This window comes from Cryptomeria japonica, chromosome 7 (assembly GCF_030272615.1).
Source record: "Cryptomeria japonica chromosome 7, Sugi_1.0, whole genome shotgun sequence".
NCBI lineage: Eukaryota > Viridiplantae > Streptophyta > Pinopsida > Cupressales > Cupressaceae > Cryptomeria > Cryptomeria japonica.
In genome coordinates, this window is record NC_081411.1 from 431,207,683 (window position 1) to 431,232,592 (window position 24,910).

Sequence of the window (24,910 nt, forward strand, 5' to 3'; positions counted from 1 at the left end):
AGCAATTTTCAGAGATTCCTTTCATCATGAGTTTTCTTCATACATCTTCCCTTCATGATTGGGGAGACTTCATGGATACACCTTTGGTTTTGTTTCTTCCTAAGGGGAGGAATATTGTTCGACGTTCGTGGAGCAGTTTCTTCATACATCGAGCTTCTATCATTGGTGCAGATTCCACATTGAGGGGGGGCTTCCTAGCTTCTCTTCTTCTCTCATATGGGGGGGGACTTTTTCCTCACATGGGGTTTTGTCCTTCACATACTTCTATGAGAGTTCTTTGTATCTAGTTTTTCATCTCTCTTTTGGGGGAGGGTTTTTTCCCATTGGGTTTTTCTCTCTTTCTCCACTTTGTGAGAGATTTCATTGCATTGGTTTTCATGCATTTGCATTTGTACATGGGTACCTAACATGGCCTAGTAGCTGGGACCCATGTTGCATTGCTTAGTTGCATTGTAGACTTAAGTGCATTCCCCTAAGTTGCACTTAAGGGGGGGTGTTGGTGTAAATAATTATTCATCATGGATATTATTACACTTTACTTAAGTTTACTTAGGATAGGCATTTCATAGTAGTTTGGGTATGAGACACTTGGGTGTTTGTGTCACATTGGGATAGTGTGTGTAGGAGAATTTCCACCTTTTATGGTGTTGATCTTATTGTTACACTCCACATTCAGTGGGTGATCCACCTCATGTGGACTATTATATTGTTTCTCCTACCTACCCACATTTATTTCCTACCTACCCTTGTTTCTTATTGAGCCACATGTCATGTTTGTGTGCTCACATATCCATAAGCCTTGCCTATATAAGCAGGCTCATCTACATTGTATGAAAAATGAAACAATTGATCATTTATCTATTGATGAGAATACAATTTATTCTTATCCTATATTTTGTCTCTATTGTACTTTTCATTGAGCTCTTGATCTTGGCAAAATCTCACAAATCTAATAGTACCTCTGTTACATTTGTAGGCCTAAATTCAGTCATAGATGTTCCGGATGACTGTCCAACTGTTTTTACAATTTGTAATCTGTCGGTGGTTGTGATGGTTTTCCTTTTTTCTTTCTCTGGAGGATTTGTTTGTGTTTGCATTTCCACTACCAAAGGCTTGGGCTTGTCAGATGAGGTCGGTGGTACTGTTTGTGAAGGAGCTTGTTGCTCTACCGGTTTCTCAGTGTCCTCTCCTGATGGTGTCGTTGTTTGTGTCTTTGAAGATTTCACTATAGTGTCCACTACCGGTTTTTCTTTGTTTACCTCTGTGTTGTCTACTGTCGGTGACTCAGTAGGTTTTCCAGTTTCAGTAGTTGCCAGTTGTGTGTCAACAGTTTGTACCGGTGGAGTATCAGAAAGAGGTGGGGGCAAGTTATGAGTTATCTTTAGGCTTTGAGGTCCACCTACTTTACCTTTCCCTTTATCCTTTTCTTTTTGGTAGACTCTGATAGTCTTTGGTCTTTTTAGCTCTTCTTGTTTCTCTTTTTCAACAAAAAATATATCCCACTGATCTGCAGTCTCTTTTGTTATTTTATTTACTCTTCCTGCCATTAGTGCAACATGTCGGTGTCTAGTTGAGAATACTATCCGGTTAGCTTCACTGATCCGTTCATCAATCTCTTGTGTGGAGTTCACTGGGTGAACTGCAAGTAGCTTCTCTATTTTTATTTTTTTGTCCAATTCCACAATGGCTACCCTTCTAGCTTCTAATCTTCTGTACAAATCATTGGGTATCTCATCCACAATTTCCATCAAAAATTTCTTATAGATGTCTACATGTAAAATTACACTATTTTCTATGCTCTACTTTTCATCATTTGATAGTGTGTTATATAACTTACTGATATTTTTTAATTTCCCATCCTCAGTTATTTCATTCAGAAGTTTGTCAAAAGGTGGAATAACCTGTCTTTCTTTCCTTTTCTTTGGTGTTAACTTCTTAGTCGGAGGCCTAACTGCCTGTTGCTTTTGTCTTGTCCTTCTGGGTGTAGGTGAGGGTACTGATGAGGGTTTTCTTTTTCTTTCTACCCTTTTGAACTCAGTTGGTATCTCACTGTCCAAGGAAGTAGCAACCGGTGAGAGATGTGTCTCCGGTTGTAGTCCTTCCAATTCACTCTCCTTAATACCAGTCTTATTCAAAACATCTTCCTTGATTGCTTTTGCCTGCCTTGAACCCCTCCTAACTATCTGCTCAGTTTTCTTAATTCTTTTCTGAGATTGAATGTCGCTTTCAATTGTTGCAGCATTGCCAAATACTTTCTTTGTCGGTTCCTTAGGGGCTTCTAAGAGGGCTTTTGCTTCCTTAGGGGCTTCTAAGAGGGCTTTTGCATAAGTTTCAACTATGTTGTCATCTGCCTCATATCCTATCTTTGTAACCCAAACAGTCCTAGGGATAACTGCCTCCATCCAAATTTCATCTTTCTTGATCACAAAGCATATCTATTTTTGATACTTATCAACAATTATTTGAGATAGCCTTATTCTTGTCTTCATGTTTGCTTTCAAGGTTTGAAAATGTTCATTTATATTTTTCTCCCTATCATCTCCCATGTTGTTCAGTATATCTAGAAGTTGTTTTCCTACCGGGATATCAAAACCAAAGTCTTTCCTACCAATACCGGGAACTTGCTTGGTAATGTACAACATTAAACATACAAGCAAGTTGCCAAATCTGAAAGTTTATTTCTTATCACCCTTAATTTTCTTTAAATTGTCTATCAGTTCATCTTTTAGCCACTCACATACAACAATCATAGCATTGTTGTTCACCATGTCATATGCACTTTTAATACATAAACTAGAGACTGAGTTTAGTCTGTTTGCATGTGTAGCCTTATAACCAAGAATCATACTGACAAATTTAACATTGATGTCTTTCACATCGTCGACTCTTAGGGATATTTTATCAAATGTTGCGCCGGTTAGGGTCATCACAGTGTCATTTGGAACCTTTTTAATTTTATCAGGCTTGCTACCAGTGGAAGGTAAGCCTGTCACTGCCCTAACTACCTCTTTGATAACCTTATGGATGGAATCCAACCAAAAGAACTCTCCATGAACTTTGCTCAAGACTATCCTTATCACATCTTTAGGAAAATCAGGGATACTAAGAATGTCCACAAAGCCGAGGGTTTCCACTATCTTGTGTTTTGGTTTAACATTACCATGTTCATCACAAATTATAGTCCTATAAATGTTCATTATTTCTTCAACTCCTAGTTCCTCAATATGACAATGTATATACATTCTAGGATCTTCTGCATAAACTACTCCCTTAGGTATTTTTGAAAATGCTCCTAAGGTATCATCTTTCTTCGCAATTTCGGGAATAAGTTTGAACACGGGTCTAGGGCGCTTAATAACTTCAATCACTGTAGGGTTTGCAATGAATTCAAGTGCAGATGAAGAAGCCATAGTTATAAATACCTTAATCTACCTTTAGGATGATTGCTTGGATGAATTGCTTCACTATTCATTGTGGATGCCTTCGCTCAGGATTTTCGCGCTCTTTGGAGATTTGAATGCTCAGTGAATGAAAAAAAGAGCCAAAACACTTGCCTTATAGTGTTATTTCTTTCAACTGCCACTTTTAATGCCTGTCAGTTAAGTCAAAACTTAACTCATCTACCAGTAAAGAAGTAATCCAACTTCTCACCATCAATCGAGAGTAAACTAGCATGTTTTTCATTTTGTTGCCATACCCCCAAAGGATTATTTTTCAATTAGATGAAGAATCTCCTGTCGGTGGAGTGATACTTTGTTCTACCGGTGAAGGAATAGCTTCACTAACATTCATGTCAGACTTTCTAATCCATTGTTTTGAAAATTCTTGCTTTACCTCTTCAACCTTTTCTTTACCTTTCAAGTTGGGTCCTTTGTTATTTGTCGGTGATGTCTTACTTCTACAAAATATTGCAATATGTCCAATCTTGTTACAAGCATAACAAGTCACATTGTTTTTCTGAACAGCTTTCCCATATCCTATGCTGGTATGTGTTCTGCATTGATTAGATAAGTGTCCAAATCTTCCACAAATATAACATCTTACATTCATTCTGCAGTTTTCTAAATTATGACCAAATTTATTGCATTTAGAGCATTGACCGGTGGGTGCATTATTATTTTGATAGTTTCTAGATGTACACTGATTTTCTCTATGACCGTACTTGTTATATTTAAAGCATTTTCCATTGAATTTATAAGCATTAGGTTGTCTTACTGGTTTGTTGTGATCATGCTTGTTTGATGTGTCGAAGCTTTCACCAACTTCAAATTCAAGGCCATTAGTGTCACCATTAGGTTTCTGAGTTTTCAGCATGTCATTAAGTTCTTCTGAACTTTTCTTGAATTTCTCCATGTGTTGATTTGCAGTAGCCAGTTCATTCTCCAAGATTCGTTTCTGTCTCATGAGTTCATTTGTGTCATTTTGTGTATGCATCAAATCTATCTGTAACATATCATTTTCATGACTGAGTCTTGTGATTTCATTTTCAGCATCATTGAATCTTCTAACCAAGTCATCTTCATTCTTCTTTCTATCTTCAATGTCTTTACAAAATCTCATGGTCATATCTTGCATCTCATTCTTCATTGTATTGTTTTCTTGTTTCAGTTTGTTCACAAGGTCATTAAGAGTTTTTTTCTCATCATCATCACTCTGCATCTTCTCAGAAAGTTCTCTTCTTTTGTTCCTAGCAATAGTGAGATTCTTCTGAAGTCCTTGAATGATTTCTTGTGCAACCTTCAGATCATCTTCAAATTTCATATTCTTCATTTTTTTTGCATCATAGTCTGCAAGAGATGTTTCAAGTTGCTTCCTCAAGTTCTCCATCTCTATCGGTGTCAGAATCTTCCTCAAGTTGTTAGGACTTTTGAAAATAGAGGACCAGGCTCTAATACCAATTGTTAGGATTCCCAAAGATACTGAGAGGGGGGAGTGAATCAGTATCTTGCCGGTTAATGGATTTTCTTGATTTATTAAATGAAAAGCATTCCAAAACTATGTACCGATAAACCTAAATTAATGCAGTAAATAAGAACAATAAGCACAACATGAAAGACACACCATAACACAGTATTTTTAACGAGGAAACCTGGTGTGGGAAAACCCTCGGTGGGATTTATGACCCACAATATTCGCTTACTGGCCAATAAGAGAATATTACTGTTACAATAATGGCCTGCACATGCAGGAAGGCCAACTGCCTACAACTCACTGCTTAGATACAAAAAAGAAGTCTCACTGACTTACAAAAGTGGATTATGAAAATCCAAAGTCATGTACTGCTACAAAAGGGCATCTGCTATGCCAGATCGAGTACCGGTTTAAGCTCTGTAACTTCCAAAATCTTATTCCAAACCCTGACTTAATGTTTGCACATAAGATCCATCATATATCCTACATACAAATGTTCTCTAAGATCTCATACTTATATATGAGCCTTATTGCAATATGTCTTGTCGGCTTTCAAAAAGATATTACAATTAATTACATTTTGTAATAAATAAAATCCGGCCGGCCAGGGTGTCGGTAATCAATCTTTTTGGTGCCGGTGAACATATGCTAGTATAGAGTCTGTCGGTGTTGGTGCCTGTTGGTATTATATGATTGTAAGGTTGCCATCAATGACAATACCTTCAATCACCTACAATTTCTCATTGGAGTGTGCATTTTCCAACAACTAGGTTACATCGACTGAGATGGGATTACATGGATGATATTGCAAATGCGGAGGTATTGCCCCACTATAAGGATTGGTTCTAGCAGCACCCTTTCCCAAGATTTACTGATCCAGCAGAGTAGGAACCTCGTATAGAGGAGGTTGAGGATGATGCCCCCGTGCAGGGACAAGGACAAGGACAGAGGCAGGAATAGAGAGTCGAGGCTCTGAGGCGGACAGGTGGCGATCCTAGCACTAGCAACAGCAGAGTTCCAGTTGGTGGTAGGCAGCAGCAGAGAGGAGAGGGTGGATCCCTAGGGGCTATTGGCATGATGCTGAGTGGAGCTAGGGTACCGGAGGGTGGTGGTGAGGAGGAGAGAGTAGCTCCCAGATAGGTGAGACAAAGGAGAGATGATTAGGGTGGAGATGGAGGCGGAGATCCTGCAAGTGAGAAGAGAGCAGTTGATGCAATGCAGTCGATGAGAGCACGTTTAGCGGGTCTGCAGTCACAGTTGACAGTGGCACAGACTCAGCTGGCAGAGCGAGACGCTTTGCGGTAGGAGGTACTCCATCAGATGAGTCGAGCAGCCTACTATGTTGCAGCGTATAGCATAGCGGTCCGGATAGCGCAATAGGTTGTACCTTATTCTTAGTATATGGCTCGATCTGAGGGAGCTCGGTCACCTAGGCAGGATCTGGGTTAGCTGGCTCCACCTCCTCCACCACCTGGTAATGAGAGAGAGGCAGAGAGCTAGATCTTTTTGTGTAGCTCTTAGATTTTTGTGTAGACACACCCATTTTTTGTAGCCCTTACGATTCTTGCTCCGATGGGAGTTTGTATATAATCAATTGACATTATTTTGTATCCTGAGATATTGATGATTATATATATGAGAACTTGATTTGAGTTCATTGTACTTGTGTCGATCGATTTATGAGATGCTTTCTTCTATATGCTTTGTTCTATATGTATGCATATCTGTTCAGTATGGATGTATGCAATTCAAATGAATATGGATGTCTATTTTTTGTTTCTTTTCATATGCAAATAAATGATGAAAATGAGTATCTAGGAATGGAATTTTTTCATTTTTCAATGCAATAAGATGAATGTAAATGAATGTATGAATCTATATAAGATGCTTATGTATGCAGCTAACATCTCAATACACATATACTCGATCATAGAAGTGATGAAAAAAAGACCACTTAGCTAAGAAATGATGATGCTTCCAAATCTCATTCAGAAGATAAAGAGATCATTGTTATCATACCGAAATCACTCTAAATTCACAAAATACATAATGAAATGCAAAAGGAGATGCAAAATGAAATGCAACCTAAACCTAGTCATTGGATTTGAAATGCTTAAGTTTCATCACTAAGCGTTAACAAACATAGCAGGCAAATTAGAGTTCCTTTCTTTTCATGTGCAATATTAATCATCTTGTCCGCAATGACCCTTTTTTCGTTCATATCCTGGGACAAATTTCACAGGGACCCGGATTGCATGATAAATAAATTCCCTCAAAACATACAAAGAAATTATCAGAACCTCCCTGTAGCATACAAATAAGCGGAGTCAAGGTATGTGTGGTGATTTCACTTTTATGTGAACGCTCTTATCACAGACACCCAGCTGATTAGATGTTTCCAGATCATCATAATCATTCCTACAAGTAGAAAACAAAGAAAATATTATGCCCCAAATCCTTTCTCATCTTAGTCAAGATAGACTTCCTCAAGTTACTCAGAGGGATAATAATCGAAAACCAATATAAAAGACAGCACACAAAGAAAAAATTTCTTCATATCTCAAACTATTTAGTGATTGTTTGTCGTTATGTTGTTTTGCTTGTGTACTCAGTGATAAAACTCTTAAGTGGTCAGGAGACAGGTGACTAACTCAGATTGCATGACCAAGTTTCACTGACGTAAAGTTGACTTGGTTGATACTGCTTATGACATGTAATGTGCTCTGTCGATTAACCTAAGACTAGGACTTTGATCAGTTTCAAGCCACAAGGGTTTCAACAAACCAGGATGTCACAAAAGTGAGTGAAATATATGTACAAGAGAAAGCAAAGATATATGAAAGCAAGAATGTCAACGTTGCGTTGATAGATGGAGCACTTGAGTACAAGAGGCGCTTGTTTGCCAGGTTTTCACCTACTTGCCAGAGATTTTTTTTTTTTTTACCAAGGTGCCTCTTTACCAGGTTTTCACTAGGGATTTTCTCTCTTTTTCCTTTTTTTTTTTCTTTTTTTTTTTTTAGGACGTTTTATGATTTTTATGATTTTTTTGAGGATATTTTTCAATTGTACAAGTTGCTTGGAGCAGAGAATGCTAAGTAAAGAATTTCTTCAAGTGGATGGTGTTAATTGGTTCACGGAGTTGTTCTCCTTTCGATGTTGAGAGTTGATAGGAACCAAAGCCGAAGGTTGCAGTAACGATGTAGGGACCCAACCAGTTGGGTTCAAACTTCCCTTTGTTGTCTCAAAACTGTTGATTTTTAAGATTTTCTCTCAGAACTAGGTCACCAACCTGAAATTCTTGTTGTCGAACCTTCTTGTTATACCCTCTGTACATTCTCTTTTGATACACTCTCAGATGATCAAACACCACTTGTCGATGTTCATCAAGCAATTCGAGTTCTTGCAATCTAGATATTCTGTAGTCTTCATCAGTAACAAGACCTTGCAAAGAAACTCTTAGAGATGGTATTTCCACTTCAATAGGTAATATTGCTTCGAACCCATACACCAAAGAAAAAGGTTTAGCCCCAGTAGGTGTTCTGATACTTGTTCTATAAGCCCATAGTGCAGGATTGAGCTACAGATGTCAATCCCTCCCAGATTTGTTCATTGTTCTGTGTAAGATAGTCAACAAGTTTTTGTTAGATGTCTCAGCTTGTCCATTACCTTGAGTGTAAATTATGGATGACCAGTGCTGTTTAATTTTGAATTTCCCACATAGCTCGTCTAGATCTTTATTCTTGAATTGTCCTCCATTGTCAGTCACGATGGACGAAGGTATCCCATACCTACAGATGATATGGTTTAGGATGAACAGAGTTACTTGTTTACCGGTTGCTTTGATGAGTGGAACCAAATATACCCACTTGGTGAAATACTTAGTAGCAGTTATGATAAACTTGTGTCCGTTGGATGATGCAAGATATATCTAACCAATGAGATCAAAGGCCCATTCCTAAAAAGGCCAATGTGTAATGAAGGGTATGAGATCCCTTGCTAGAGCATGTATGAGATTCCCATGTAGCTGACACTTCTCACAAGTTTTTAAAAACTTTATAGCGTCCTTCTCCATGTTTGGCCAGGTAGTAGCCAGCCCTTTGTAGCTTCCAAGCTAAAGTAAGACCATTCGAATGAGATCCACAAATACCTTCATGGACTTCTGATAATGCACGTTGGGAATTTTTAGTTTCTAGACACCTAAGCAATGTACTATCCAAACCTCGCCTAAACAAATCGTTAACAATGATGACGTATCATGAAGCGTTTCAGGTTAGGTTCCTTTTCTCATTATGGGTAAGATTTTTTGGGATAATCTAGTCACGGAGATAAGATTAAATATGGTTGTAGCGAGATGAGTCCTGCCCAATAATAGAACAGACTATCTGGGACTTGGGAGAATCATAGGCAGGGTAATGTAACTCTTCCACCAGGAATTCAAAGCGAAAATTAGACTCTTGTAACTTTGGTATATATTCCAAGGTGGCCATAGCATTTGCTGCTCTATTTACAGATCTAGGAATCTGCTCGAATAATACAAAAGTGAAATATTTCTTGAGATCATCCACCATTTTTTTATACGGCACCAGTTTCTCATCTCGAGTCTGATATGTATCATTGATTTGATTGATGATTAGCTGAGAATTTTCATAGATGTGTAATTCCAGAACCTTCTATTCGATAGCCAGCTTGATCCCGTTTATCAAAATTGATGGACTTGAAAAGCACTGAGAGGGTAGTAAATCAGTGACACCAAATAAAACACTCCTTCAAACACTAACCGGTTGATGAACTTAACCAAGCATTTAAACAAAATACATGCTATCCAAAATGATATAACAACATCCACAAAAAGTAAAGCATCCACCATAACACAAGTGTTTTATACCTAGAAAACCCAAATAGGTAAAAACCACGGTGAGATGTAACTCACAAGTTAACTATCTGTAGTAATAGATAACTGACCAGTTAAGATCTACAAAGTGCTCTGCTAGGAGTGAATTTTGTTAGAGATCCCAAAACTTATACACTGTTAAGAGTACTACCCTGCTAGGAGTAACCTCGTTGGAGGATTTGAGAATCCAAACTAATGGATCACCTTGTTAGAGGATTTGTACAATGAAGCTTGTTAGAAATTACTCGGTTAGGGGATTTGATTATGTTGTAATGATTAGAGAACAACAAGAATAGTTTGATCTGTTCTGAGTAGCACAATACTTGCTTGATTAGATCCTTCTAAGTAGATTCAACACTGCTCTTCATCTTAACACTTATCGCTCTTCAACAAAAGCTTTTACTCTTGATGCATATCAGTATTTGCATAACATCCTCTTGCAAATGATTCACTAAGATGTCTTTAAATAGACATTCAAATCTTATGTCAGCTTAAGGAAATCAAAACACAATTTCCTAGGTGCAATATATCTAGACAAGTGATCAAAACTCATCACAAAAGTGACTGCCAAGAAATCGGTGCTAGTAACTCATCACAAAATCAGATACCGATTAGAACAGTCAATACTGGTTGGAACAAAACATGTGAACCGTTGTCTTGGAATCTTCTGCTCGATCTCCATCTTCATCTTCTTCTTCATTTTGATGCCGACTTAGTGCAGCCACAAGTTATCTCTTAAGCACATACCGGTTGACACAAAGTATTAGTTAGAGATAAACCTTAAACATACCAGTTGACACTGTAACCAATTGAAGTTACACCGGTAGTCAATGTAATCATATGTGTCTGTGAGAGTGTTTCATCAATGACAACAAGTGATGAATACTTTACAATCATCATCAAGCCAACAATGTCCCCCTTTGGCATTGATGGCAACACTTGAAAATTTTAGAGTAATACAATACCGCTAGTGTGCATACAGAACAAATTTACACATATATTCATACTCCCCCTTAATGCATGCAAAAATACAAAATTTTCAAAAACACATACATATTATTACTCCCCCTTTGACAACAATACCAAATTGAAAAAGTAAAATATATACATATATATAGAAAATTTGTATCAAAATGTTCAGCATATATTAACAACTTAAAAAAAGTTCATGCATTGGCTAATCTCATAAAAATATCATTGAAGTTCTGCTCCATCTGTGATAAAGCATTTTCCCATGATTCCAGTATGTTAGTAGTATATTCAAATGTAGACATCTGCTGGGAGTGGAATTCTTCCATTGAGTCTAGCGTGCTGGTTTCAGGAGTAGCAAGAATAGCTTCTGCATTGGAGTAGGCTCTCTGAAGAATGTTGACCTGGGAGGTGAGCAAACTCTTGAGCTCTTTTAGAGATCGGAGTCTCTTATCCTTCTCATTATCATTCCTGTTCAATCTGTCATGCAAATCATCTACAGACCGGTTAAAGGCATGAATGGAGTACTGGAGTGGGACATATGCCTTGCATATTCATTCCATTTCTTGCTCGGTTTCAACTTGACTCTTAGAAATGTCAGAATAAAAGAAAGAAACATTGGAGGTAAAGGCAGGATGCTTTCCTCTAGATTCAATAGCTTTTCTCAATAGACTTCCATTTTGAGATAGAGCCATTTTGCCACTTTCAATGGTCTTTGCCAATTCATCTCCATATTTCTTCTTGTGGCTCTTCTCAGTAGACATTTGAGCAGCATCTTCAAGTGACTTGATTTGATCAGATGCATCTACAACTAACTGACCAAGTTTGCTAATGGGTGTAGGAAGATGTGCAACAACTATTTTCAGTAGTAAACCAGACAAAATTTCTACTGCATTCTGGATTGTCTCTGGTTAAATCTTTTTCTCTTTCAGTCTCTTCTTATGTGCTCTAGATTGCATAACATTAGCAATCTTCAACATTTCTGGCGCGCTCAAATTGTTCATATCAATGGGTCCTGAAATACTTAAAGAATCATCATCATCATCATCATCTTCAAGTAGTTTATGTTTCATCGGTTCAGGAGGTACACTTTTAATGATAGCTCTCTTTGTGTTCTGCTCTATTGTCTCTTCAGGTAACTAAGTGACAACTTTCTCAGTAGACTCCTTTTGAGTAATTTCAATGATAGGTGGAGATTGGGGTTTATCCAGTCGTTCTGTTGTCGGCTCATTGTCCACTTTTAGTTGAATAGTCGATTGATCAACTAATGTAACCTGTACTTCAGTAATTGTAGGAGGCTCCATATATGGTGCAGTGATGTCTCCCGCAAGGTCTACTGTGTCTTGAACATCTTCATCAACAAGAATAATGAAATCATCATTCTTCTTGATTGGATAGACTATGCAAGGTTGAACAATCTCCTCTTCATCCATTTCCGATAGAGGAACATCATCTATAGTATTATCCTTATTGCTAGAGTGAATGAGTTCTTCCCTCTTTTTGATTACACAGGCTAGCTGATGTGTCTCAGACTCAATAACTGCCCTTTTTGCATTAAGAAGCTTCAATCTTCTCATTTTGAAATCAAAATATACTTTGTATTGCTCAACAAAAGCACTAATTCCATCCGAGGATAAATTGGGAAAATATTCTACAAATATTTCATCAATAATCTTCTTTTCCAATTGAATAGCTTCCTCCCATTTATCTAAAAGAGTATTATACAAAGAGATTGAAATATCCTTTTCCAAGTCATGCAGAAATCTATTGTAATGACCCAAATAAGTGATTACATGTTGAATGACTTGCTTTTGCTCATCTTCAGTGAAAGAATCAAAATATTCTTTGACATTGTCAAATCTATTCCTTCCTAGTGTCTTCATTGTTCTCTCAAAAACTGTGTCAGGTTTCTAGGTAGCAACATCAATAGGTGTAGTTGCCTTTGGCACTACCTTTACCTTCTTGGGTGTTATGTCGGTTGCTTTTTCCTTCTTTGGTTCTTCTTCATAATCTGTTCCCTCATACTCTGGTTGCAAAATCAATTTTCGATTTCTCTTCTTTGGTGCACTCTCCTTTACATATACTTTAGGTGTTGGTTCCTTTTTGGTTAGGACACTCCAAGGCACCCTTTTGGTCTTTATCACAGGAGACTTTTCATCAGACTTCTTTTTCTTTCCTTTCACATTAGCTATAGGTATAGTACCGGTTTCTGTTGGTACAACTTGGACTGCCACAATGTCCAATTTTGCCTATTGTTTATCTTTAGGTGATACTAACAGGGTATTAGCATAGCCAACCAGTAAATCATGATTAACCTCATAGCTCATATCTTCCATCTCTTCCTCTCTAGGCTCAATTGCTTGCATCAAGCAAAAGTCAATGGTAACAATGAAAACTATGTCTTTTGCAAAGTGTTTTACCACATATTTAGGTAATCTCATTCTCATGCTCATCTTTTTCTGAAATTCATTAAAATACTTATTCAAGGCAGCTGAAAAAATATTCTTCACAGCCTTAATGTTGTTGTTAATCTGTGCACTGACCAGTATGTCTTTTGACCATTCAATGTCTCCAAGTCCCGGTAGGAAGTTCTGGAAATAGAAAAATAACCCAGCTAATAGCTGACCATATTTGAACTTTTGAGTGTTGTCCTTCTTAATGGACTGCAAGTTTTGAAATAATTACACTCTGATGGCTTCACAAAGATCATAATCTGCATTATCAACAATCATTCTATGTGTTGTATGAATTGTTGCAGATGGAACATTATTAAGTCTACTAGAGTAAAATACCAAGTAGCCTATCACCATTGTTGCTAGTTTCACTGCAGGGTCTCTAATATTGTAGATAGAAAAAGCACACTTATCAGATGTAGAACCGGTTAATTTGAAGACAGTATCCTTTGTAATTCATCTTAGCACAGGAATTTCACCAGTTGAGAAATAACCAGTTACAGCCTGAATAGCTTCTTTGGTTATTGTGTGAGTCCTTTCTAAATACATGTTCTCTTCGTGGACTCGACTCAAAATTATTCTGATGTGTTCTTCCTCAAAATCTTGAAGAAAGTAGGCGGCATTATGAAAACCTTTTTCAAAAACCCTAGCATATTTTGTTTCAATCTTTTCGTTCTTATCACAGTGATTTCAACTATGTATAAATGTGTAGAGTTCCTAAATCTTCAATTTTGCAGTATATATAACTAGACAAGTCACCTTTGATCACAACACCGCTCGGGACTTGTGACAATGCATTATAAGACATAATTTGATCTGCCTTAAGAGCTTCATCAAGCTCAGCAGTGATCATCAACCTCTCTACAAACTTAGAAGTAGATGCCATTCAAGATACACAAGTTTCGAAGTGGTATACTTAAAGAAATACTTTGCTTCTTGCATGTTGCTTCGTTTCCCAGTTGAAATGCCTAGATGCACACCAGTTCGCTTCTCTGCAACTTTCAATTCAACTTAATTTCTCTAATCACAAAATAATTTGCCAATTGACAATAAGACAATCTTGTTCAGCTCTGCAATCGCTTCAAATGTCTTTCTCGAAAGAGTTAGGGTAAAAAAAGACAAAGTAAAACTTTCTTTTATCCTTTTTACCAACCACAATAAATGCTCACACTTTAGGTTACAAACCCTAATTTCACCGCTCAAGTGAAATACCGGTTGATAACACATCAACAAAAAGTCACCAAAATTCATGATTCAAAAATTCTTTCCTGGACATTTTACAAGGGATCCGGAGATGTTTTACCGTTAATGCTCCCCTTAGCCATGTTAAAACAGGCTTAAGTCACTAGTGTTGGGTTCTCTTCACTAGGTGAAGGAACAGTTTCTTCTCCAAGTGAGTCATCACTTTTCTCCTTCCAAATCCGATTCATATCCTCTCTGGTTTCCTCAACATCAACTTTCTGCTTGCCTTTCTGATCCTCGAAAGAGTTGACCGGTTTGCTATTTCTTGATCTACAAAATTTTATAAGTGCTCTGGTTTGTTGCAGTGGTAATAGACCCTACCAGATGATCTCCAAGGTCTTGCATTTCCTCTTCCTATTCTTCTTCTGCAGTTCATAGCCACATGACCAAAGTTATTACAGAAGGTGCAAATAATATTTGTTACATTTTCCATCTCGAATGGACTAAACCGGTTGTCGTAGGATCTTTGCCAGTTCAGGTTTACCCGATTATCAAAGTTCTATATCCAGTCACCATTTAGTCTTGGATGCATGTGTGGTATAGGATTGTTTGCTCCATATATGCACTCAACATGTCTATGCCCATACATTCCACATGTGAAGCAATGACCTTCAAAATTTCTTGACACATACCTAGCATTAGTATTGTAATTTGCATTTCCGTGAGGTTCGTCTCTACAGACATTTGCAGTATGACCAGGCTTATGACAAACAAAGTAGACGGGTTTAAAAACCTTATTACCGGTAGTATTATTGACTTTAGGAGTAGTTTTGTTCTTTGGATAGTTGCTCTTTGTACCGAAGGATTCACCTTTTTCAGTTGTATGAAAACAAAGTCCAGAGATATCACCCTTCATTCTCTATGATTGAATTTGTTCTTCCAGCAAGGTAGAACTTTTGACGAACTTCTCCAATTTCTCATTGGCTTCAGTAAGCTTTTTGAGGAGATCTCCATTATGCTTAAACAGGTTCTCTTTCAGAGATGATGCCAGCTCAAGATCTAGCTTTAGGTTCTCCTTTTCTTTTGTTTCAGCAATCAAGTTCTCATGCATAGTGTCTTTTTCCTGTTTGATTTTTATAATCTCTTGATCTCTTTCCTTGATAAGATCTTCAACAGCTCTTTTGGCTTCCAATTTCTGACTCATGGAGATAGTGAGACCTTCTAGCTCTCTCCTTAGATTCCGTTTCTCACCGTTCAACTTTTCAACTTCTCCTGCTAAAGCTTCAATATTGGCTTCATCTGAAGAACTATTATCAGATATTTCTAACATTTTTTCAGATAGCTCTCTCCTTTTGACTTGAGAAGCTTTCAGTTTGCCCCTAAGGGATTCAACTTCATTTCTGCTAGCTTCTAGCTCTCCAGCCATCTCGAAATAGCTCTTTTCCCCCATGGTAGTTTCAAGACTCCCTTCTAAGCAGTTAGACTTCAAAGAAGTTAGGCTTTGATACCAATTGATGGACTTAAAAAGCATTGAAAGGGGGGGTGAATCAGTGACACCAAATAAAACACTACTTCAAACACTAACTGGTAGATGAACTTAACCAAGCATTTAAACAAAATACATGCTATCCAAAATGATATAACACCATCCACAAAAAGTAAAGTATCCACCATAACACAAGTGTTTTATACTTGGAAAACCCAAATAGGTAAAAACCATAGTGAGATGGAACTCACAAGTTAACTATTTGCAGTAATAGATAACTCACCGGTTAAGGTCTATAAAGTGCTATGCTAGGAGTGAATCTTGTTAGAGATCCCAAAGCTTGATTAGAAGTTTTTACCCTGTTAAGAGTACTACCCTGTTAGGAGTAACCTCATTGGAGGATTTGAGAATTCAAACTAATGGATCACCTTGTTACAGAATTTGTACAATGAACCTTGTTAAAAATTACCCGGTTACTGGATTTGATTCAGTTGTAATGATTAGAAAACAACAAGAATGGTTTGATTTGTTCTAAGTAGCACAATACTTGCTTGATTAGATCCTTCTAAATACATTCAACGCTACTCTTCATCTTAACACTTATCGCTCTTCAACAAAAGCTTTTACTCTTGATGCATATCAGTATTTGCATAACATCCTCTTGCAAATGATTCACTAAGATGTCTTTAAATAGACATTCAAATCTTATGTCGGCCTAAGGAAATCAAAACACAATTTCCTAGGTGTAGTGTATCTAGACAAGTGATCAAAACTCATCACAAAAGTGACCGCCAAGAAATCGGTGCTGGTAACTCATCACAAAATCAGATACCGGTTAGAACAGTCAATACCGATTGGAACAAAACATGTGAATCGTTGTCTTGGAATCTTCCGCTTGATCTCCATCTTCATCTTCATCTTCATTTTGTTGTCGACTTAGTGTAGCCACAGGTTATCTCTTAAGCACATACCGGTTGACACAAAGTATCGGTTAGAGATAAACCTTAAACATACCAGTTGACAGTGTAAACCAATTCAAGTTACACCGGTAGTCAATGTAATCATAAGTGTGTGAGAGAGTGTTTCATCAATGACAACAAGTGATGAGTACATTACAATCATCATCAAGCCAACAAGCTTCATACTCTCCAATGTTGTTTGTGCAAGGGAAAAGAATCTTATAAGCCTTCGGGATTGAATACTTTTGAGGAGTAATAAAAAGTATTTCAACACCGAAACCATTTTGAGTGAAAGACCCATCAAAGAACATCTTCCAGGATTGTTGAGTAAGGTGCATTATTGATTCATCTGGAAATTCTATATGCAACGGTTGACTATCTTCAAGTGGAGCTTCAGCAAGTTGATCTGCAATTACCTGTCCTTTGATGGTTTTGCGTTCCACATATTGAATATCAAACTCTATCAATTTTGCCAATCTTCCAGCAAGTGTTTCTTTGTTGAGAAGATATTTGAGCGGAACAATCTTAGCTACTAGCTTGATGGAATGTGCTAACATGTAGTGTCTTATTTTTTGTGATGCAAAGACCAATGCCAAGCATGTTTTTTTTATTATAGTATAGTTTGTTTCATAAGACACCAATGTTCTACTGATGTAATATATAGCTCTCTCTTTTTATTTTCATCTTGTTGTGCCAAAAGTGCCCCCAATGATGAATCAGTAGCTGATATGTATAAGATCAATGGTTTACCCTAAATTGATGGCATAAATATTGGTGGATTGGACAGGTATTCTTTGATTTGCTAAAGGTGTTGTTCACATTCTCCATCCCAGTTGTATATTACTCCTTTCCTCGATACTTTTCTGAAAGGTTGAGCTTTGTCTGCCAGCTGAGAAATAAAGCGTCTGATTGATTGGAGACATCCATGTAAACTTCTCATTTGACTGATGTTCTTCGGAGGCGGCATTCACATTATAGTTTGGAACCTCTCAGGATCAACCTCAATTCCTTTCTTTGAAATAATGTTGCCAAGTAGTTTACCAAATAGCACTCTGAATGCACACTTCTTTGGATTTAGCCAGAGTTTGAATTTTTCCATTCTATCTAGTATAGGGTCTAGCTCTTGAATATGTGTGGATCTCTTCATAATCGTCAATCAAGTGTCATCAACATAGTCTTCCATATTCTTATGCATCATATCATGAAAGATGGTAGTTACCGCTCTTTCGTAAGTTGCTAATGCGTTCTTTATCCCAAATGACATGGCATTCCAGCAAAACGTTCCTCATGCACAGGTGAAAGTTGTCTTTTTTTTTATCCCCAAGAGCTATTTTGATCTGATTATAGCCCGAGAATCCATCCATTAGTGAGCACATCTCATATCCAACAGTCATATCGACTATCATCTCAATTTTTGGCAATGGAAAGTCGTCCTTCGAACAAGCTTTGTTGAGATCTCTGAAGTCTGTGCAAACCCTTATAGATTTGTCTTCCTTTGACACAGGTACTATGTTTGAAATCCATTCCGCATAGTCTATAGCTCTGATAAATCCATCTTTAAGCAGTTTTTCTAGCTCAGCCTTGACTAGCAATGCCAGGTGAGGGTGCATCTTATGGAGTTTTTGCTTGACTAGTTTAACTCCTGGTGTGATAGAAAGATGGTGCATGATAAGATCAAGATCCAAGCCTGGCATATCAAAGTATGTACATGCAAAATTGATCTTCCTTTTTGAAAATAGATGAGTGAAATCTTTCAATTCTTTTGTTGCTAATGATTGAGCTAAGTAAATGATGTGTGGTGTCTCTTGACTCCCAATGTTCACTGGCTGAGTTGGCTCAATCAATATAGAAGTCCTTTCTTGAAAATGACTTGGCAGTATATGAAGTATCTCACCTTCAGGCGCCTCATAGAGGTTTTCACCCTTAGGTACGTCCTTTATTTTCTTTTTTTTAGATTCTGACACCGCCACAATGTGGTTTTCACCATCAAATCTTTTATTTTTATTTTTGTGATTTTTGTGACTAAGATACTTGATATCTATTTCAATCATGTTTTCACTTCGTTCACTGGTGGAAGAGTCCATGGGTTCAACTGCGTTGAGATAATAGGCCAGCGTGTATTCATTGGCAAAAGAAGGTACATTCATGGGTTGGTCTTGTAGACAGCAGTCAATTAATTCAAGATGTACCAAGGATAGAGTGTGGACAGGTTTGAGGGAATTCACGGTATTGTCATCATAACTGGGAATCGAGAAGTCGAGTTCTAGAAGACTACCTTGCGTAAATGTCTTGAGACCAGGAAGAGTCAGAACATGATTATTAAAGTGCAAGTTAATATTTAGTTGACCTAATCCAATAGACCTACTTGTAGCTACATTCTCTATGCCAGACTGGACTTCATATCATGGTTCGACAGTGTAGCGTCCTAAAATTGCGACACTTGCAATTTCGACTGCATTTGGGTCTTCACAATGGCGGCGCAACACAGAACCTGAATGGAGACCCCGAAACTTGTTCATGACATCAAAAACTGCATTTCTCAGCACCCTGGCCTGATCCTCCTTGCACCCTGCTGTCCCTGGAGGTGGGACCATGGCGCCCAGCGCCCTGGTCCCTGGCCCTATTTTTGGGCCCGGTCTCTTTTGGGGCTTCGGGTCTTTAAGTTTGCAAATTGGAAAATAACATTTCTTGGTCGGCCTAAGGTCGAGAAAATCAGTCTATCAGCCCTAATTGACAAGTATATAAACTACATTTCCTCTCCCATTTTGGTAAGAGGGAAAAAAGGCGGAAACGATATTCAAACATTCAAGCATTCAAGCATTAAAGCATTCCTTCAAGCAATTGATCATTCTAAGTCTCCATTCAAGGCTAAGTGTTGCATTCAAGACAAGGATTCAACCATTGAAGAGGAGATCACATACAACATACAACATACTACATACATTACACCTTCGCATGTAAGAGTACAAACATTCTTACAACAAGGTATCAGTACTTGTTTACATTACAAACATTTACATTTACAGCATTCTCATTTCTTGGTTAATTCCAAAACTGGGGTTTGACCTAAAGGCAAACCCCTCATCCCTAACCCCCCAATCATCCTCTCTTTTCTGTGTGTAGGTTGCAGGTACGCGGCTGTAATTGAAGATCTGGAATCCTTGTGCAGAGACGAACAGATCCACCTTCGTTTTGCGGATTTTTCGGAGGACCGTGTGCACGCGGGCGCCATCGTCCCGTCAACTTTCGCTCAAATTTGCAGAACAGCACCGTCTCGACATTTTACTGCTAATTCCAGGTCCGCAGCTTCATCCTATATTCCTATCTCTGTTTATAAGTGAATCTTTCCTACTTTACATGCATTCCTAGTTCAATCAATCTTTCTACATTCTTTACAAAAGAGGGTATCCTTGATGTCTTACCCCTTGAAACTCATTTAGAATCCAATCTTGCATTGCGTGGGATTGGATCTTGTGGGTTTCAACCCCTCTTTTGAATGTAAAGTCCTTCTTAAGTGAAAACCATCAACCCTAGTGACTCTCCCTTCTCTCTCCTTGGAGTTGGGGAGGGGAGAACAACTAGGGTTCGATTTTTCCGCTTTACAGACAGTAACAAGATCAGTAGTCAAATTCTCATCATTTACACTAGATGATTCAGAGTTTGATGTTGAGTAGATATTGTCATAAATAGGACTGTTGTCAGAGTCATCGGATGAAGTTTCTGAGTCTTCTTCAAGTGATTGAGTGAATGTATGTATGGTATCAACACCTACATCTTTAATGCTGCAAGTTCCTTCAAGATTTGGCTCATTTATCATTTGTATCTGACATACCTGTTGACATAACCTTTATGGTTTTGTGAGTACCTGTCATCTACTCCATTCAGCTTCCTCTGGACTAATGACTAGTTCTGCTTCTGTAGCTTCCAATTCTTCTTGTGTAGTCCCATACTTGATATGTTCTATTTTACTAGAGTATATAATAGATGAAAAAATTTCTTGTATTCTTCCTTCTTTCAGCCCTTGTTCATAGTCTTCTTGTCTTTGTAGTCTGATTTCTTGTATCTCCTTTTCTATCTTTAAGTGCATCATCTCTTGAGTGTCATCTGTGATATCATTGGACTCTTCTGGAGTTTCTGTACTAGATGTATCTGAGAGGTGGTCTGGACCCTATTCATACTCGTTTGAGTCAATTTTTGAATCGTCTACTTGTTGCCTACCAGTGTATGTGACAGGAACTTTCAGTGGTGCAAACAATTCTCTGATTCTTTCTACTTCATCTCTCATATCTTCTGGAACTTCAACTCCTTGTATTGTTGTAGCTGACACCATCGAAACTTGAGTACTGATTGTTTCTTCTCTATTGATTGCTAGTTCCTCTTGTTCTTTTCCACACTTTGCTTGAGTTTGTTGAACGTCGACTTCCGGTGATGTTGAAGGCGATATTCTTTTCTTCCACTTAGACTTAGAAGCATGTTTTTTGTCTGATGTCTTTTGTGGATTGTATCCCAGTCCAGCCTTATCATTTGTAGATTTTGTTTGCAACTGAATCGGTTCAATAATACCATCTTGATGTTTGCCCAAGGGACCGGTACTTGAATACCCCATGCGTTGGATCATTTTGTAGCCGGGACCATATTGGGTTGGGAAAATCTCACAATACCGTACTTCCTCGTTTTGACTATCTTCCTTGAAAAGCCACTTAAGAACAACATCCTCTTTTATTTCATCTATCAGGGAAGTAGAAGATTGTACAAAAAGACCATCATATATGATATTCAGAGTTAAAGTTTGTGTTCTCATAGCCTTTGATGGTTTGCCCAATTGTTTCGGTGATGGAGGGAGAGAGACGAATGAAAGTACTGGTTCTATCTTGTAGCCATCCATGCCAGTATTTGTAATCTTCAATTTCTTTTCTAAGTCCTTCATCAGAGCTTCTGGATTTTTATTTGTAGAGGCTGCCCTATTATGAGGCACAAAGGTATCAACACCTTTTGTCAATGCATTACAGGGGAGATTTGTATCAGCAGGAATACTAACTTCAACTCCATTATAAGCAAATTTTAAGCATTGATGGTATGTAGATGGAACTGTCTTCATTTCATGAATCCACGGCCTGCCTAGTAAGATATTGTATGATAGGGGAAGATCAAGTACTTGGAAAATGACATCTCTTTCTACAGGTCCCACCCTGATTGGTAATAATACCATACCTTTAGAGGTCCTTTCTTCTTCATCATAGGCTTTAATTGTTATTTTCTTGGCCGGATCAATGACATTTTCAGAAAATCTTAGTTGTGTAAGCAGACTGTAAGTACAGATATTCAACCCCGCGCCTCCATCTATCAAAACACGTTTAACTCTGTGTTTATGGATCATGGCTTCAATATGCAATGGTTGGTTATGTGGATGATTTAGCGAGTTGTCATCTTCTTCAGAGTAGGTCAGATAGTTAGGTGAAGTCAGATGACCCACCATAGACTGAAACCGATCAATATCTAAATCTTTTGGAACAATAGTTGTGAACAACGCTTTGTCTAGGATCTCAGAGATTTTGAGCAATTCAAAGATGGAAATTTGAGCATTTGTCCTTTTCAGATGTTCAACAACGCTATATCCAGAGGATGATGATGAAGTTAGTTGTTTACATTTATCAAATGTTGATTCTTTTTGTTTGTTTGACGAGGTTGGTAGGTTTGATATTGTTTCAGCAGGAGTTGAATAACTAGCTCCTTGGAGAGTGACTTTCTTTTGAGAATGGGTCATAGCCTTTACATATCGTGATTCATGTTGTTTGTCTTTGATTATAATCACATTGCAATATTCAGGTTGGAAAGACTCAATCATGTTGATGACATTGTCATTGCTGGTATAAGTGTAATTTACTTTGGCACCTCCTTTTGTTTTTGAGGAATCACCTTATTCGTAAACAAGTAAAGATCTTTAAATGCTTTGTGATCAACATTTGTCGGGTGATTCCTGACAACAATTTTACCAGCGTCTATGAGATCTTGAATCTCAACTTCATGCAGTTGTTTGTGTTATGACCTTTATTCCAATAATAGTCATAGTATTCATTTTCTCTCCATCATTTTGGTTTGACTTCTAGATCATATGGCCTATAATTATCTAGTAACGTTATCAAGTTGTTTGCCAATAAAGTTTTGAAAGCGGATTCGTATGATTCTTCCAGAGGAGTGGATTCGTGTCTAGGTTTTGAAAGTCAAGGTTTCTCTTTAAACCACTCTTTTACTTTCTTCGGAGGATTTTCTGTTGCGGTTTCAATTGCTTTGAGTGCTTGCGTGCCACTAGCCAAGTTAAATATCGTAGGCTTCGAGTTGGTTTTAACAGTGTCTACCACTCCGTCATTAACAACGTTCTTCTTGTTGTCTTTGCCATATTTCCAATACTTGTTCTTTTTTTTAGAGCTAGATCTTGGTTGTGTTTCTTTCCAAGGTGAGATATCTCCTTTCTTTATAAGCACATTTTCCATTCGGATAACATTATCTACCATTTTGTTGAATGATGGGTGCACTTGCATTTGGATACTATATTTCAATTCAGGGATTAGATTGTTGACGAATATATCCATTTTCTCAGAATCTGGAATAGGTCATGAATATCTAAAGAACATCTTTCTCGAACGTTGGAGGAAAGTGAGAAAAGGCTCCCCTATTTTCTGTTTGGTATTGCAAAGCTTGATCATAGTAATGGGGTGTCGAATGTTATAGGAGTATTGTTGTAGAAACAGTTGGATTAATTCTTCAAAAGTTTATATTCCCTTAGATAGACTTGAGAACCATTCCATAGCTTGCCCTCCCAAACTTCTCGGGAAAAGACACATGAGATATGTTTGGTTGTGCATGAACTCCATACATAAAGCACAAAATTCTCTGTCATGATCTTGAGGATCTAAGGTACCATCATATTCGTTAAATTTTGGGATCTCAACTCGTGAAGGAAATGGAGGCATGTATAGGTTTTTGTCAAATGGAAATTGGCATATTGTCTCTAGAGAATATTGTTTTGAAGATTTATCCTTGTTTTTCAAATTTGTGATCTCAGTCCATAAGGATTGTAATTGTTTGTGTACCATTATTATAGGTGATTCTTCCTTTTTAGTGACGAGAGTGTGAACGTCATAACCAGTAGAAAGTTTAGCAACTTGTTTTGCTAGTTCAAGAAAATAGTCTTCTTTTTCTCTAGCCATGATAACCTTCATCATTTTTCGGAAATCTTTATCCTTTTGACATCTATGAATATCTTTTTCTGGAGGTTCAGAGTCTTCAGATTCACTTGATGAGGAATCATTGTCGGTATCATGAATACTGAGGTTGTCTTTGTTATTTTGTTCTATTCTAGGTATAGTGGGAGATAAAGGTTCATCATAATCTGGTATATCTGATGATGAAGGTTTATCAGTGAGCAAGTCTTTTACGTAAAATGGATTATCTTGATATGAAAAGGATTCCCCTTTGCCTTTGGCATCTTTCTTATGAAAACTTATGGTTTGAGTAGGCATTTTTCTTGACTGATGTGACCTAAAGTTGTTTGTGATGTAGAAGTCAAGATCAAATTCAGAGCTAGTTGTTCAGTTAACGTATTGATTGAGAGAAGCAACTAAGATTTAGTTTGGTTTCAGGAAAGATCTATCCTATGTAAGATGTTTATCTAAGTTGATTTGATGACTAGGGTCTAAGATTCAGTATTGTTTCAGGAACGATCTATCCTGTATAAGACGTTATCTAAGTGACTTAAGTTTGATAAGTAGTTGATTGAACTAGTTGAAAGATGATCGACAAAATCGTGCAACACAAAAGGCAGAGGTACACTATCTTGATTTGTTTATGCTCAAGATGATGATGACCATTTTTATGCTCGTTGTAGACTGTTTTAGGCAAGTTTGACTGTTATGGACTGACAAAATTAGAGATTCATACGATAGGTTTTACAAGACCAGACGACAGTTTATTACCTGTAGGACGATGACAATAGTGTTTCGTACGAGTTGCTGCCTAAGATTGTATGACAGATGGATATGTCTGAAATGACAAACTATCA